Source organism: Nomascus leucogenys, chromosome 5 (assembly GCF_006542625.1).
Source record: "Nomascus leucogenys isolate Asia chromosome 5, Asia_NLE_v1, whole genome shotgun sequence".
NCBI lineage: Eukaryota > Metazoa > Chordata > Mammalia > Primates > Hylobatidae > Nomascus > Nomascus leucogenys.
In genome coordinates, this window is record NC_044385.1 from 79,796,456 (window position 1) to 79,813,873 (window position 17,418).

Consider the following 17,418-nt stretch of genomic DNA (forward strand, 5'->3'; position numbering starts at 1 on the left):
TTCACCTAACTAGTTAATTGCTGAGCTAGCAATTGGTTTTAGTTGTATCAAATTTCAAAGCAAAAATTTTAACTCTGCGTGCTATTTATAATTGTAGCTCCAACTATACTATGAAGTAACCTTAAAAATGCAAAACTATGAAGTCCTTCCAACAGTTTTAAACTGTGATAACTCAAGTTAAACATGGCTTTTAATGCCCATGAGATAGAATATAGTGCAAACACTGCACTTTGCTGAAAAATGTAATCAATATGGCTACTTCCTCCATACAAATCACTTGTCTTTACAGCAGCTGCTGAGTGTTTATATCAACTCATCACGGAGTTGCCAGTTCCTAATTTGAAACAGAAGTAGCCATGTTTGTGGAAAACACCACCATTCTAACTTCATTTAGAAGAGGATGTTAAGTTGACCTAAAGTACGCAATGCTTTAGTCTTAATTTACGCTGTCCCTATTGTTAGTATTATGGCTGGAAAGATAGCAGTTTTACTAATAAAAATCATCAGAATGCCATAATTTTCAACATAGTTCAGCTGTCTTTAAAGAGTAGACAGGGAATGTTCCCTTGGTGCTAAGTAACTAAATGGCATTTAAGAGGTAGGAGGATGTTTTTCCTTCCCATCTTAAGTCACTTTCAAATAATTTTTAATATCTGAAATTGACAAACTGCCTGGATGATAATTGGAATATACAGAAGACTTCACTGATGTTTGTTGAGATAGAAGGAAATAGCATAGCACATATACAAAAAATCTAATGTTGAAGTTAAGGCACTGGCATCTTTATTTTTGTCTTGGGTTGTCCTGTCATGTTGCTTGACAATCCCCCTAATTTTCCAAAGTTTCTGTGTCCTCACTCTCAGGAGCAAAAACTCCAATTCTATTTCTTTTCTGGAATGGTTTCAGTTGGCTTTAGCTCTGTTTAGCATGGCCCATGCATACAGGTTTGCATCTCCTCTAAAGGCCCAACTAAGCTCCAGGGCAAGTCAGCACACTCTTTCAAGGGTCTCTGACCAGAAGAAATTCCATTCCACCAGCTAAATAAACCTGAAACATATGCATCAGTGTATGGTCCATTATGGTCCCTAAAGATTACTAATTTAATTATAGAATGCTATAATACAGAATTTTTACTATTTAGAATATCCTAATAAATTGTATTTATTTGTACTGCTGTAATTGTAATATCCCTCATCCCAATAACAACAATAAAAATTCTTGCTGTGTAGATTTAGAGTATCTGGAATAATTAGTGAGAAAATAAAGAGATATAGAGGCATAATTTATTCATCCCTGTTCAGTTTTCCAGATACGCTAGAAAGGGCATTAGCAAAAGGTTTGCAGCTTTCCTCACCAGATGTTTTTTATGCTTTACAAAAATTATGCATGGCAGATAATTTCAATACACTAAAAAATTACAGGAGAAGATAAACAATTTTCTTCTTTATAAAAATTTTATTATTATTGAAAATTATTGGGGGCAGAGGATGGAAGGATGGGCTATAATTGGAGATAGCATGTATAGTTGTTAATGAACATCTGCTTTTATTGAGAACCTACTCTAACAAAGTTTTAAATGTACTTTCTAATCTTCCCAAATTAACTAAATGGCAGTGTATTAGTTACTGATTGCTGAATAACAAATCACAACACAATTTAGTGTTTTAAAACAACAACTTTAGTGTTTTAAAAGCAATAATAATTTTGTATTATCTCTTATGCTCTTGGTGCGTTGGGCATTCAAAAACAGCTTGGCCGAGTGGTTCTGGCCTAGAGTCTGTCAGGAGGTTAGTAAGACAGTAATCTGAAGATTTCTGCATTCTCATCTCTGGTGCTTTGGGAAGATGCAAGCAGTTCCTGGTGGTCTCTCCACATGGTTTCTTTTGCATGACAGACTCAGGGGAACTAGACTTGTTATATAGTGCCTCAGGGAGTCAAAGATGCACATCCCCAAAAGAAGAGAGACAGGTGAATGTTGTATCACCTTTTATGACCTAACCTCAAAATCATGTAGTATTACCTGAAACACACTAAGTGTAAAGGCTGTCAGAAACTCTTGTCTAGATTCAGGAGGAGGGTAAATAATGACCTCTTTATTGGAGGCACAATTTTAGAAGAGCATGTGGGACCAGAAATATTTTGTGGACCTTTTTGGAAAATATAATCTGTCACAGGTAGGTATCGCCAATGTAAAGATAAGCAAACCTGGCAAACAGGCTCATGCCTGTAATCCCAGCACTTTGGGAGGCCAAGGTGGGTGGATAACCTGAGGTCAGGAGTTCCAGACCAGCCTGACCAATATGGTGAAGCCCCGTCTCTACTAAAAAAATACAAAAATTAGCTGGGTGTGGTGGCACTCATCTGTAATCCCAGCTACTCAGGAGGCTGAGGCAGGAGAATCGCTTGAACTCAGGAGGCAGAGGTTGCAGTGAGCCAGGATTGCGCCACTGCACTCCAGCCTGCGTGATAGAGCGAGACTATCTCAAAAAAAAAGATAAGCAAACCTAGGCTCACTGAGTTTAAGGCACAAAATCATCTGGTAACATTTGGTTCAAGGTATATGGGACTGGCAGTGCCATACTTCCTTAACTCTGTCAGTATTGCTTTGTCCTCTATTCCGTGCATCACTGAAATCCTTTTCTCATGACCCTCAAGACAACAGCATACAAATTGTCCATTATCATTAAAAAGACACCTTTGGAATATCAGATGACTTTACTTCTACCTCTCTGGCTTTTATCTGGGTCAACATCCTTATTTCATCACCTTCCTGCTGGCCAGGCTGATGAGGAGCAGAGAGTCATGTTGCCTTCTTAAAAATGTTAACTTCTTTGTTTGCACCCACAAATTTACATTGACAACATGCACAACAGGCTCATGTAAAAGGATTATCTGATGTGTCATCATGACTTAATGAAGAACGCAAATGCTCCTCGATGAAATTGAAGTAAAAAGAGGAAATAGAAGGGAAAATGAGAGTCTAATAAGAAACAAAGAGAAGTTAACTTTTAAGAGATGACAAATTCTACCTGCCACGATGTTTTATTTTAATCTGAAAGAAATTATAAAGCTGATACTTTCTGAAAATATATCCTTTTACAGTAAATATTCTTGTGAAATCTGCTAACCTACTTTTGTTTTATTTCAAAAGCTTTTGTACCTCTCCAGACTAAACAAAATACTTAAAAGATGATATGGACATTTAAAAATATTGTACTTAAAAATAGAGAAGAATAAAAATCAAGAATTCATTCAAATGAATAGATAGAGAATTCAAATAACTTTCAAATGTTATTCTAATTTATGAGTTGCTGCTACATCGATCTTCCTACTTTAAAAACAAAAATATCTGTTGCTGACATCTACCAAAAAAGTGAATTTAATGGTATGGATTTTTTCCCCAGATTGAGCTGAGTCCATCTGTTTTGGTAATGAGTTAGAGAAATATATTCTGTTCCCTCTTTTTCAGAAGCTCCATCAGAGTGGAAGACATTTATAAACTATAGAAATGTCTCATTAGACTCCGTCTCAAAAAAAAAAGAAATGTCTCATTAATTTTTAGTTATTAGTTTCTCATTCTGTGACCCAGAGTCATGAAAATTTCAGAAAACCACAGGTTATTTGTTGAGTGTTCAAATTGCATAATTAAATAACTGTCATTGTTGGGAAAGGAGAATGATATGGAAGACATAGCCCACACTTGGCTCTTGGAAGATTTACCTCTGAACTGAGCTAACAGATAAAACTTCATCAATTTCCTATCACTGAACCTGAGGGTTACACACAGCTGCACACATCCTTGCTCTGTAACTCTTTCTGTGAGAGAGGACGTGTGTAACTTCCTACCTAAGGTCAATCCCTTTACCCCTCCTTCTGAGAGCTGCAATGGAGATCCAGAACACAGTGGAAGAATATATTGAAATATGTGTATCTAAGGTGTTCTATAAATTCTCATTTCAATGGGTTGTCCCTTAGATGACCAACACTCACATGTTGTTTCATTTCTCAATGCATCTTACTGTGTTCCATATTACTTTAAGTCTAATGGAATGTACCAGCTTAAATAGAGACTGTATCTCTGCCTTTATTTACTAGATCCGGTTGATATTGTTGTTATCTGGAGTTTGAGAACTCTCTTCCCTTATCAGGTGAGCCGCATAAATAAAATGGTATTTAGTCTGTATAGAGTGTGTACTGTGTGTGCAATTCTAAGTATTTTCCTGTTATTATGCCACATAAACTTGCTGATAACCCTATAGAGTAGGTAGTTATTATTCCTATTCTGCCAGTGTAAAAATTGAGGCACAGAAAGGTTAAGTAATTTTCAGAGTATGAAGCTAGTAGTAGGTAGTGTCTGAAACCAGCTATTTCAAAACTCATGCTCTTAATTATTACTGCGAACTGCATGCTAACAATAAAGATGTAAAAATATCAAGATGGAAAAAGAAAAACCCAATAATTATTATTATCAATATGTCTATAGACGTGAAAGCACTAAAGAATTTGTGTTACAAGTTCCCTAAACCTATCTTTTTGTTATGTATTCTATTACTCCAAATTCAAAGTTTACCAGGCATTATGGATATTTCATATTTACTTTTTAAAAGTAAAATAAAATTTAGATAAACTGATATGTGGTAATGTGGCACTGAATAATCTAATTGACCATAGTTATATATATATATATTTTATCTCATTGGTGTGTGCTGACAGATCAGGTACCCACTGAACCATGTTAGTAAAAAAAACTAATATTGCCCAACATTACTAGACATTCATTAAGTTCAGTTTTTAAATGAACTTATTACGAGTATAGTTGCTGCCTTTGTGTTTCTAGGTCAAAAAGAAAAGCATGATTATAATTCTTTAAGCATTTAAAAAAATTCAAAATTGCCCAATGCAGTATAATATTATAGTTTTATCTTGTGAAAAAAATGTTCTCAAGGCCATAAGCCAACCTTATTAAGCAATAGTAGCACAGATTTTTTTGTATAAATAGAAAATATGGTGGCAGATATAGAAAAGTATAATAGCTTAATCTCATTTGTAACAACAAAAAACTTCAAACTGCTTGCACGCTATAAGTAGAAAATCAGCATTCGAGGCTACCCTTTGGAGAATTTGGTTTATTATGAGTCCTATAAAGTATCTTATTCTAATATACCTGTGAATTAATGTTTGGACAAATATTCAACTCAGTTGTACTGGAAGTATTTTATCAGGAGGAAAAAATGATTCAGCTCCACTTATGCTTTTATTAAATTAGTGTTTTAGTCCATTTTCATACTGCTATAAAGAACTACCTGAGACTGGGTAATTTATAAAGGAAAGAGGTTTAATTGGCACACAATTTTTCATGGCTGGAGAGGCCTCAGGAAACTTACAATCATGACAGAAGGTGAATGGGAAGCAAGGCATCTTCTTCATAAGGCGGCAGGAAGGAGAAGTGTTGAGCAAAGGGGGAAGAGCTCCTTATAAAACCATCAGATCTACTCACTCATATCATGAGAACCGCATGGGGGAACCTTCCCGTGATTCAATTACCTCCACCTTGTCTTTCCCTTGACATGTGGGGATTATGTGAATTATGGGGATTACAATTCAAGATAAGATTTGGGTGTGGACACAAAGCCTAACCATATCAATTGTTTTTAGAGAAGACAATAATTTCACAAGTAATTTAATCTTCTATATGTTGTTCTTATGTCATGAGGAAATATGACCTTGTGAAATTGAGTATTAGAGTAATGAGGAGAATGAAGGTATCAATGGTTTGAGACATAAGGATGGACATCTACTGAGTTTGAATAGATAGTGACATGGGTAGTTCTACACTTTAAATTGGTCACTCTAGGTATACTGAGGAAATTGTATGTAAGGGAAAGCAAGATTGAGAAAGCAAGTCAAAAAGAGCAGTTAAGCATCTTTCCCAATAACCTAGGAAAGAAATGTGATATTATCTAGGGATCACAGAGAATAAGTGAGTTTCAGGAGGGAAAATAAATACAAAATAGGAAGCATGAATCAGTATATTTATGGGAATTATATAGATATAAAGGGGAAATTTTTCCAGTACCACATTCATTTGTTTTTCTTCTGAAAGCACTAGCTCAAATTACTCATGAGAAGCCAATCCTTCCCCTGTCACAGTGGACAAGGTTCAGTTTGGCTGTGAAGGTCAGCATGTAACTCATGCCTGATATATCATGAATTAAACTGCGATGGACTAGTAAAAATACTCACTCCCGAAAATTTTCTTCTTTCTTATTCCTGGCCTGGAAGCTGAAAGCTGGTAGAATAGAATGTGGAGATGCTGGAGGCCAGAGTATAGAAAATATCTGCCAAATTATCATATAAAGAGAGCTAAATTAAGTACTAGTAATATAGTTTTATTAGCTCCTAGATCCAACCCTTTCTGAAGCCATTATGCTAATTAAATTCCTTTTCATTTTTTTCTTAAGATAGTTCGAATTGGGCTTTTGTCACTTGCAGTAGAAAGAATCCTGAATATTCCCTGAGGCTGGTAGAATTGCAGAATATGAGCTCCAAGTTGCTTATGTAAAGCATTATGAAAAATATAATAAAATGCAGGTCAAAGATCTAAAGATTTTGGTAAGTCTTTGGGTTTTCACTTTTAAAATTTTGTAGTGCATATTATTTCTTTCAAATTTTGTTTAATGACTCATAAAATCTGATTTGAAGTTTTTTATAAAGGACTATTTGTATCCTTGGTATTTGAGGTATTGCTTAGTGTATGTTTCAATTACAAACTTTTTGGTCAAGTAATTTTGGAGACTACATTTACATAAAAAAACTATAAAATTGATGATGACGATAACTGAAATTCTCACTTAAGTTTTTAAAGTTAATTAGATAAATAAAATGTACAATAGAAAAATGAATGAAGAAATGCTAATCACTAATGCCATTTTGTTGTCCTTGCAACAAGGTATTCTACTGATCACAATTATTTGAAATGTGATACAACCACATGAAATGCTCCTTTTGTGTTTGACTAGGAGCCAGGAGACCACTAAAAAATTGCTTCATGTAATCTTGGTATTTTCATATAAACAAAAATGAATATGTGCTATGGTTATAATTTATAACTGAGGAAGAGGGTATTAATATGTTCCAACAGTAAAGATTTTCCTTATCATTATTGTTTAGCTATTTAATCCAATAGTTTGTGGATATAAAATTTTCCTTAAAAAAGCATTATTTGAAAAATAAAGCCATATTAGAAATTTATTCTATGTTTAATGGGCACATTGTTTATCATTTTAACTAAATCAAAAAATTATTTATGATTTATCTAGGGCACAAAATCCTCAATACTATTTAATCAATATTTCCTCTTATTAGATACCTTTTTATTAAAGAATAAAGGCAACGTAAGACTATAAGAATCCAAATATAGAGTAAAAAAATATTTTCAGTGATTCTTTGATAGTTTCTACTCCAACAGTTCTGATAACTTTTTCCATATATCAATAAACTACATAGAATCTGTTCCTTGTGCTATTTTTCTCTGAGTGGTTGATCTTATTCCTATTTATTTCAAAGTGAATTTTATGTATTAAGAAAACTAGACATTTGCTTTACCTTTTCACTGGTTATGATGGGTTTTCCAATGCAAAGGTTTTTTTTTTAATTTTTATGTAGAGTAAATAATCTTTAGCTTTATGACTTCTGCATACTATTTCATACTTACAGAAGACTTTCTTGTTCTAAAACCATTACAATTTTCTCCCAGAATTTTTTCTAGCTTGGTTCCATTTTATTTTATACACTTACATCTTTGCTCCATCTGGATTTGTACGTGTGTGTTTATTTGCTTGATGTTTGTGTTTGTAAGATATGAGGTTTCAATTCAAATTTATTCTATTCTAACTTGTTGTTCAGTTTTTTCTGGTGTCATTTGCTGTATAGTTTATCTTTTCTCAGTCATTTCAAATGCCACCTCTTCTATCACATAAGTATACACACACACCCAGGTATATGCTCCGAGGGCAGAGAGAGGTTTGTCTGTTTGGTTTATGTTTTACACTAGCATCTGGAATAGAAAGTACCTAGCACATAGAAGGAAATTAATAAATATTTGTTGAATGAACATATGCTACTTCTCTAGGGCACCATATAACCTCATATATTCAATTTCCTTAAACTTCCTCCTGTGTGCCTCAAAATATTACCAAATATAGATTCAGGTAAAAACCATAAAAGGCAACTAATAGAGTTAATTTACTTTCTGGACTTCCAAATAATTGTTCTTAAGCCTAGTGTTGGATTTTCTGTTTCAATTCCTCTGCTGAAATATTGTTCTCATATTTTTCATAATTAAAAAAATCTCACTCAGAAGTTTAAGGACAATCCTTTGGAGGAGAATTTGATCTTTTGAATCCAATACACAAAATGAGATGATATTTATATCTGTTGTGAGAGGCTTGCCCTTGGAGGAACAGGATTGCGTGCAGCTCCCAGTGCAGTAGCTGTAACTCAACCCCTTTCATTCTCAAATTAGCATTTTGAAAGTGACTTTCATACATCTATACCTCGAGACTTCTCCAATTTTTCATGAAAAATAAAATCATTTACAAGCTTAGATACGTCATCATTAGGACCAAATTGCACAAGACATACCTGACAAGAGAATAAGAGATAATTGTGAATAGAGCCGTAACAATTGATTAGCCACTCTTTAATATTGAGTCTAGCATCCCCACAGCTCCTAGGAGAGGAGCTGAAAGCTAAGGGGAGTAGCTGTGCATTCTGATTAAATATTTATTGACATCTCATTTAATTCCCACAACAACCCCCACAGGCCAAGAAAGCTTAAATTCCCAAAGGTCATTCATCTTGAAAGGGGTAGAGTCAAGAATTGTAGGTTTGTCTGATTGGAGAGACCAAGCTTTTACCTGCTGGGCTACCCTGATAAGAGTTTTCATGTATTGGTGATACTTCTGGAGGTTCCATCCCTTTTCAACTGATAACATTGTTCTCTCATTGAGGTAATAAGCAAACCTCTGATAAAGAGAGTGGCTGGAGCTGGGACACATTTCTGAAGTTGACAGAATGCATTACTAAAGAGGTATACCAAATAATAATTATTTTGTGATATAAACCTTGAATATAGAAAATGTTCAGTCTTCTAGACACTGATTTTTATTTGTATTTCTTTGAAGAGTGCACAGAGTTTGGGTGAATGCAGAAAACTCATTTTAATTCTTGAACATGTCTTGTCATTCTGTCAGAAAGGTTCCAAAATACAGGACCCTTTTCTTGCACTAAGCGTGGCAGTGCTCCTTGGAGCCACAGCACATGAGAATTGTGAAATTACAGGTTCAACTAGCTGTGAGAAGAGAATGCACAAAGGATTAAGGAACAATGGTAAAGCAAGGATGCTGGACCAAATATGGCCAAATAGCAATATTTTTAAAACTATGTATCTGTATTAATTTTTCTGAGAGTTTGTAGGTATTTTTCAAAAAAAAATAAAATTAAACACAGATTTTAAAAAGACTATTGTTGAAATGTGAAGAAATTCAGTGTTTAGTTTTATTAGATATAAGAAGGTCTTTATTAATGGAACTATACATTTCCAGCTGCATGGATTTTTAAAAAGTAAAGTCTCAAAATTAACAGAATGTATTTATTTGGCATCCATACTGCTGTGAATAGCTGTAATGTGTGTTTAATGTTAGTTCTATACAATCCCTTTATATGTCACAATAAAAAGACCTTTTTAAAAAATCCACTGTAAATGACCCTTTATGATTACGTTACTGAAACACCCCCTTTTCAAACCTTTTGTAGTATGCACATTATCTTTGGATATATCTATTCACAGTTGATAAGAATGCCTTTTCCATTTATTTCATTCTGTTTCTATGAAAACATTTCATCACCAAGTAGCATATTCAGATTCATCAGTAATTACTTGTACACTGTCCAATTTGTATCCTGTGAAGGCTTATGGGAGAATAATTGCTGTACAATGTCAAGAGAAGAGTTTAGCCAATGCTAGCTTATAAAATTCAGACATTCTCCCACTCACAAATGACCCTGAAATTCTTATTAGCCTTAAAATGTCTAATTATATCACTGCCTTTCTGTACAGATCATTTTGAGTGAAGATTATTCACTTATTTAATCCAGCCTCTCATAATGATTTCATTTTCATACCTGCCCTCACTTCATTCCTCACCTAATCTCTTTCTTGCTGTTGCTGTGATATCCCTGGTAACTTGAAGAAAGCAGTCAGGCCAGCCATTCAGAGCTTCGTGAGCAAAAAGAACTTCACACCTCTTCTGCTATTTTAGTTTCATTGAATTATGTTCTTACTGTGTTGGAGGAATATTATTCAGGCTAAGGAATATAGTCACAATAAGCCTTCTTTTTTCTTTGGTGTGAAGCATTATTTAGATGTTTAATCACCTGAAAAGCCATTTACTGCTTTAGATATACCTTCCCAATGAGTGTAATATTTTAATTATTAATTGAATTCATAATTTTGTACTTAAATATGGCTTTGTATTTGACTGTGCCAAATATTATGGAATATTCATTTCTTAATCTCAAGTAATTATGCATAAATTTAGGTTGTTTCTTTCAATAATTTTGGAAACATGTTAGCTGGACTAGTTAGTGTTCTCAATGGTAATCAGTAATTTATTTCTTTCTATAGATTGGTAAATGTATTTCCTAGAATTTAATTTGTAATCTAAAATTGCCTTTTCAGATTCATATAAAAATACACCTTGCTTTATGCACTGTTTACTGTCAGATTGTCTGCAGGATCAAATAAAGAGTGCATACTTTCCTGGTGAATTTGCAGAAAATTTGATAAATAAGAAAAATAAGTCATGGAATGGATCCCCCAAACTTCATGTTAACTGCCAATAAAGGGAAGGTTGAAGAACATTAGGGTGAGAGCCATCATGAACCTGTCACATCCTCTTTCCTCCACTGTGCTAGTTGGCATAGACCTTCGAAAGACAAATTTGAGTTTACAGAACAGAACCATTCCATGTTATTACATCTCCTTGGACCAAGTGTAGAGGAAGGGAATGAAAGGAAATCTCCATGCTCAGGAATTTTGACAGCTTCTTTTCCCAGAAGAGAAACAAGAACCAATACCTACCACCTCCCACCAATTAACCCCTCACACAACCTCTGCTGAGGAACAAGAAGTTAGATTGGAAGCTGGGAGTGGTTAACAAACATTTCAAGGAAACAAAAAAAAAAGGTTTTAAACAGAATATTTCTCTTTAACAAAGACTTGTTTCAGAAAGATTTTAGTAAATTAATGTTGGGCAATTGTATTATATAATAAATGTAGAGTGTAAAATCTTTTGTATATATGGATGGTTACAGTAGAGTATATTTTGGGAAATCTAATAAATTCTCTCAACATCCAGCCTTCTGTGAAGTGAGGTGGTTCTTACCCATAGCGTAGTCATTGCTCCTAGCTTTTTTCCAGACTCTGTTGTTCCTATGATGGCAGCATAAAAAATGCTCAATGCTGTGTATGTAAATAGGGGCATTTGTGTTTTTATTATTTACAACTTGAATTTAATACATATTTTTCATCGGTATACATATTAATTTAATACATATTTTTCTTTATATTTTGAAGCATATGAATCAATCACTGATGGGCTTGAAAATGAAATCTTATACATTTCAAACATATAACACTTATACAATTCCAGGAAGAAATGAAAGAAAGCATGTAGATACTTCCGCTTTTAAGAATTTCCCTTTAATTTTTATGAAGAAAAAGTAAGCAACGCAAAAAAAAAATGGCTAAGTTAAAACTTTCAGAAAGCTTCTGAAATGAATTTATCTATACCATTAGACGTACTTCCTTTGATTAAATATTTTATTCCTAAGGTTAGAATTCATCAAATCAGCTTCTTCCTTTGCTATTTCTCCAAGTAACACATAGGCTCTTGCTTAATGAAATTCTTGTTTATTATATGTATGCATAAAGATGCTGATGGCATGGAATAATCAGTACTAGCTAACAGGTCTTCCAAATTCATCCAGTCCCAAGTATAGTTTATCTTTTAGAATAAATTGAAAATGAGAAAATGTTTTTGCTGGTATATTTTCCACATACTTAGCAACCATCATTGACTGAAAAGAGTTTAACAAGGAGTCGGTGGTCAAATGAATCTGTTTCTTATGGCAATGGTTTGCCTGGAAGCATGCTAGTGTCTGTAGCATATGTGCAAATATAGAAGATATATTTTTTATCTTAAAAAAAAGCTTAAAACCAAAGTGAACAGACATGAAAGAGCCAGATTGTAGGAATTTGCACACACACAGTAGTGTGGTGTAGATTATGTGTGCGAAAAGCATTAGAGAAGGATGTGCATGTGTTATAGACATGGCATATTTGTGTTCAAAATAGATCATTTTAAATGCTTACAAAAATGGTGCTATTGTAAGGAAACATTTAATTCCAAAGCAGAGAATAAAGTGCAGCGATGCTTCAGTAAGGCTGGAAGTAGAAAGCCATAACTTCTCTGTCTCATGGAGTCACATGTCCAGGCTCTTTCCTACTCTATTGGTTTCTTTTTCCCTCTCCCATCTCTCTGCAGTTAGATTTTTACTAAAGTTCCCCAGAACTGTAGCTTGTACATGGCATTGGCTGACCATGGCTCTCACTTTGGCCATGATGGCAAGACTGTGTAGTTAAGGATATACCATTATAGAAAGACCTGTTTTTTTTCAGTAACCTAATTCCACATTTTTAGAAGAGATTATCTACTTGAGATCTTTTGAGTGTGATCACAGGTCCACACCAAACAGCTTTAGTCAAGCTGGTTGAGGTCGTTTGATACCTAGGGCTGTTTGTTCTAGCATATTTGGGTGACAAATTTTCTTTGAGAATATGGGAGGTTAGAAGATGAATCAACATGTCTGCTACAGAACTTGTCCCAGGTCTGGCATCTTTTTCCTACTCACTTAATCTTCTCTAGAACTTATCCAGCTGATTTACCTGGCCTGGCAGTTTCCTTGTCTCCTCTGGCCACCATTTCATACTGACTACAGCGGGAATACTTATGAATAGCTTACATTTATATGGTACATGTAATATTTAAAATTGTTCCCTATCCAACTTATTATGTACTATTTGAGGCTTTCTAATTACTTCAAATGGATTATTAAATTTAATTCTTACAAACAAACCGACCAAGAATCAATAACCAACACATTAAATTTAGGTGTAGGGAAAGACAAGAGTGATTTTCCTTCCTTAATCATCTAGAGGAGTCCTTCATGTTTCTCCAAAAACATTATCTGTATCTGGTGCCTTTTTATAATACAGGGACCTCCAGAGATCCTCTTCATTTATTCTTTTCCCTTCACTTTAAATATGCATCTTTATCTGTCTTTTTACAAAACTCAAAGTCAATGAATTTGCCTGATACTTCTCACTACTATTAAATTAGAAAATTTTGCTCAGGAAATATGAGCAAAGATCTACGACTCTTACTTATCCAAATCTGAAAGAGGTTTTCTTCCGTGATGTTCTGTTATACAGATAGATGTTAGATACATGGTATGTATTAGCAATGGTTTTCCCTCAAATGGCAAGTGCACAGGGCCATGGTACCTACTCTCTTCTAAAGGCTGGGGGTATTAAAACACAGTAGGATTCAAGGCAGTTAGTTACTAGCCAATAGTCATCTTTCGGCTTCAAACCTTAGATTTTTATCAGATCCTAAAATCTGGGGGGAGATTTTCTCAGCATTTTTAGGCACTGTGAAAATCTTATTTTGAAAGGAAACAAATTAAAAATATGTGCTCAATTTGATCTGTCCCATTGTCTTTTTGTCTAACTTCTGGCAGGATGACAAAGACGTGCCCTGTATCTCCCATTTCGGAAAGGAATCCTTCAAGTGGTTGGAAGAAAGACATAAAACCAATCATAGTAGAGGGAAGATTGAAGATGTAGAAGCTAAACAGAATCAGCTAGATCTCACCCCCAGGGAAACAATAATAGCACAATAGTTAATTTACTGCTAGCATTCATAAAAATATGCTATTAGGGTTATTTTATTATTTCCCTATGCATGCATACATGAAAATGCACTCAAAATCATCAGAGAATAAGTATTTTGGAACACACATTGAGTTCCCTTTGGCCAGAACCTATAAAAATGCCTTCACTGTAAAAATAATTTTAACTTCTTTAGTGCAATCTATAAATGTGGCCTTTGGGCCTAGTGTTTACGGCAGATGGAATGGCTCTATTTGGACTAGCTAAGAAGACATCAATGTTCTGTAGGTATTGACAGAGCAGCCATAAGCTTCCATCTGGCCTTATGCCTGCACAGCAAGGATGATTTAGCATAAAATTTGAAAACATATCTTAATGTGTAGTTGTACAGGGATTACCCATAAACAATTTATTCATTACAAATTCTTGCTAAAATATAAGCTACATTTATATACATATATGTGCATATAAACCCACACAAATATATATATGTGTGTATATATATATATAATATAATACTTCAGAATGATCCTTAATTGCTGTAAATCTTTCTCATATGTTATGGAAGCAGTATCTATTAATTTCTTCTGGATGTCTCATATCTTCTTTAAGTGAATATTCAATGTTAAATAATCTTATGTAATTATAGAGGTTATTAGTAAACTAATTTAATTGCCTTTGTTTTTCAGAATCACAGCAGTTTTCTTCCTAGTCATAACACATTGCTGTACAAATGTATTTTCATTTTGTTATTTTTGTATTTTATTTATTGTGCTTATTGAACACTCTTCTGACTTGATTATACCTAATTTCCTTCCCTGATGTTACCAAACCTACCAAGTCTAGCATCATTTATTTATCTAATGAATATAATTCTTCAAGAATGGGATTGGATAAGACTACATTCAATATATCTCTAAAACTAGCTACCTTCAGAAAAAAATTACTGTATAACTAGACAACTTTCTTCATTTAGAGATACTGACTTAAATTAGTTTCTTAGATTATAAGTCACTGGACAGTTGAGAAATTTGAAGTAAAATGTAAACCCTCAGTTAATTGCCTCAATTTCCTTACCTGTGAAAGCAAGTATATCCACAGAGGCAGTGAACTGTTGGACATATGAAAATGCAAGTTTAAATTGGGCTCGTGCTTGTTGAAAGGTAGAAATCATTTACTTACTGATATTCAGTATCTTAATAAAGAATGTCATGGCATATACTGGATGCTTTTCCTATAAGCTAGATTTTGTTCACCCACTCCCTTCTCCCCATCAAAATTGAAATGCTTTGTAGCACACAATACAGTTAAACATCTTGAGTGGTGCCAGAGAGACTGGACATCCTTGGGAGTGGGGCTTGAGATGGACTCTGGAATAGGCATTCATTTTAGCCCCAGCAGAAGTATGAATAGGACAGTGATTGCCTTCCCAGTTAATTTCATCCTGCTGCTTCTTTTCAGGAGAGGGTGGGGAGTTAATTTTCCCTTTGTAGTTCTTAACATTTGATAGTAACTGACTTAAAACAATAATTCATTTTTTTGAGAGTTCTTTTTTCTTTCCCTCCTACAGTGTAAAAAGAGATTGTGTTTGTCAAAACAGCACAGGACTGTAAACATTCCCTCTATTCCAGACATTTTCTGAGGCTGGATTTCTGTAGCTAAGATCTGCTGCAGTGAATTTGTGAGCTGAAGACCACCCTAGAAACTGTTTGGGAAACAGTAATGTGTTCCATGTGGCCTCAAAATATGGTAAATATTCAAAAAAGCTTATAGTATATCTGCAATAAAAGTTAACTTCCATGTGAATGGTCCTTTAGTTAGCTTTGCTGGTAAACTACTTTATTAAAGTTAATTTGTTGTTGTTGTTGTTGTTTGAGACGGAGTCTCACTCTGTCACCCAGACTGGAGTGCAGTGGGGAGATCTTGGCTCACTGCAACCTCTGCCTCCTGGGTTCGAGCGATTCTCCCGTCTCAGCCTCCCGAGTAGCTGGGATTACAGGCACGCACCACTACGCCCTGCTAATTTTGGTATTTTTAGTAGAGACAGGGTTTCACCATGTTGGTCAGGCTGGTCTCAAGCTCCTGACCTCATGATCTGCCTGCCTCAGCCTCCCAAAATGCTGGGATTACAGGCATGAGCCACTGCACCCGGCCTAAAGTTGAATTTTAATTTCATCCTGCAGACTATGTCCCATGGTTACCTGTTGAATAGGTGCACTTGTGTTGAGGATGAGGGGCACAAGGACATTTTTATTATTTATACTTGTAATCAAAGCTATGATCACTTCACACATTCTCCAAAATGAGAAAAGAATAGAATAAGAAAGAGTATAAGGAAATGGTATTTGAGTGAGAGGTGAGTAAAAAGAGAGGTTATCGGTTTGATGACCAAATTTTCATTTCAGGTCACTTACTAGGCTACTGGGCTTTGTGGTAATTTGTTCATCCTTGTTTCATTAAATTGTAATTACTTCTGATATCTCTAGCTTTATTTCTTTGGCTGGTTCCTCTATTAATTAAGCCTTAGGATCCTTTAGGAGATGAGTAATTCTCCCCTGGACAGTGTTAAGTTGAAGTTAAGAGGTGATAAAATAAAATTAAGAGTAAAGTCAAATTATTATTTAAAATAGTTTAAGACGTTAAAATGAGAAAGGACAATGCACTTCTTTTTCCATTATTCATTTTCCCCATCATAGTTGATATTTCTATTCTCATTCATCTATGAAAATACCTATAGTCTAGCTTCTAACAAGTGTTTTTTGCTTGTGTGCATGTATATACACACGTGCTTGCAAGTGTTTTATGTAGATTTTTACAGGAGCCGGATGAATTGCCTCAGTGCATTATCTTGGAACATATCTACTATCTAATTACTAACACTTTTCTGGAGAGGAAATTTCAGCAGTCAAATAAGTACCATGGTAGATGGCCTATCTGGATCTGATGCCAAACATTATGGATTACATGCTGTTATTCTATGTGAATATTGATTCACTTGGAAAAACATAATCATGATTTTTCATGATTGTCCATTTTATTTTAAGATATTATAAAACTTAGAGAGCTGGAAGTAATCTTAAAGGGATCCTTCCATCCATTCTCATGCTTGAGCATTCTCATGCCCATTCTCATTCTGTTTGCAGAATTTCAGACCTTGAAAGGCTTGGCTCTTCATGTGTATCTCCTTCAACTCTTATTTTAGAAGAGACTAAATCAAAACATGGAGTTTAGGTGACCTGCCCTAGTTATTAGCACTATGAAAGGTCATGATTAATTAAAAAGATAATAATAACATGCTATTTAAGACTTATATCTCTTAGATAAATGAACTTTCCATCTCACATTTTGGAAGGAAATTATGATGGGATAACCGTTATACAATAACTTCCAAGAGTTTTGGTGCA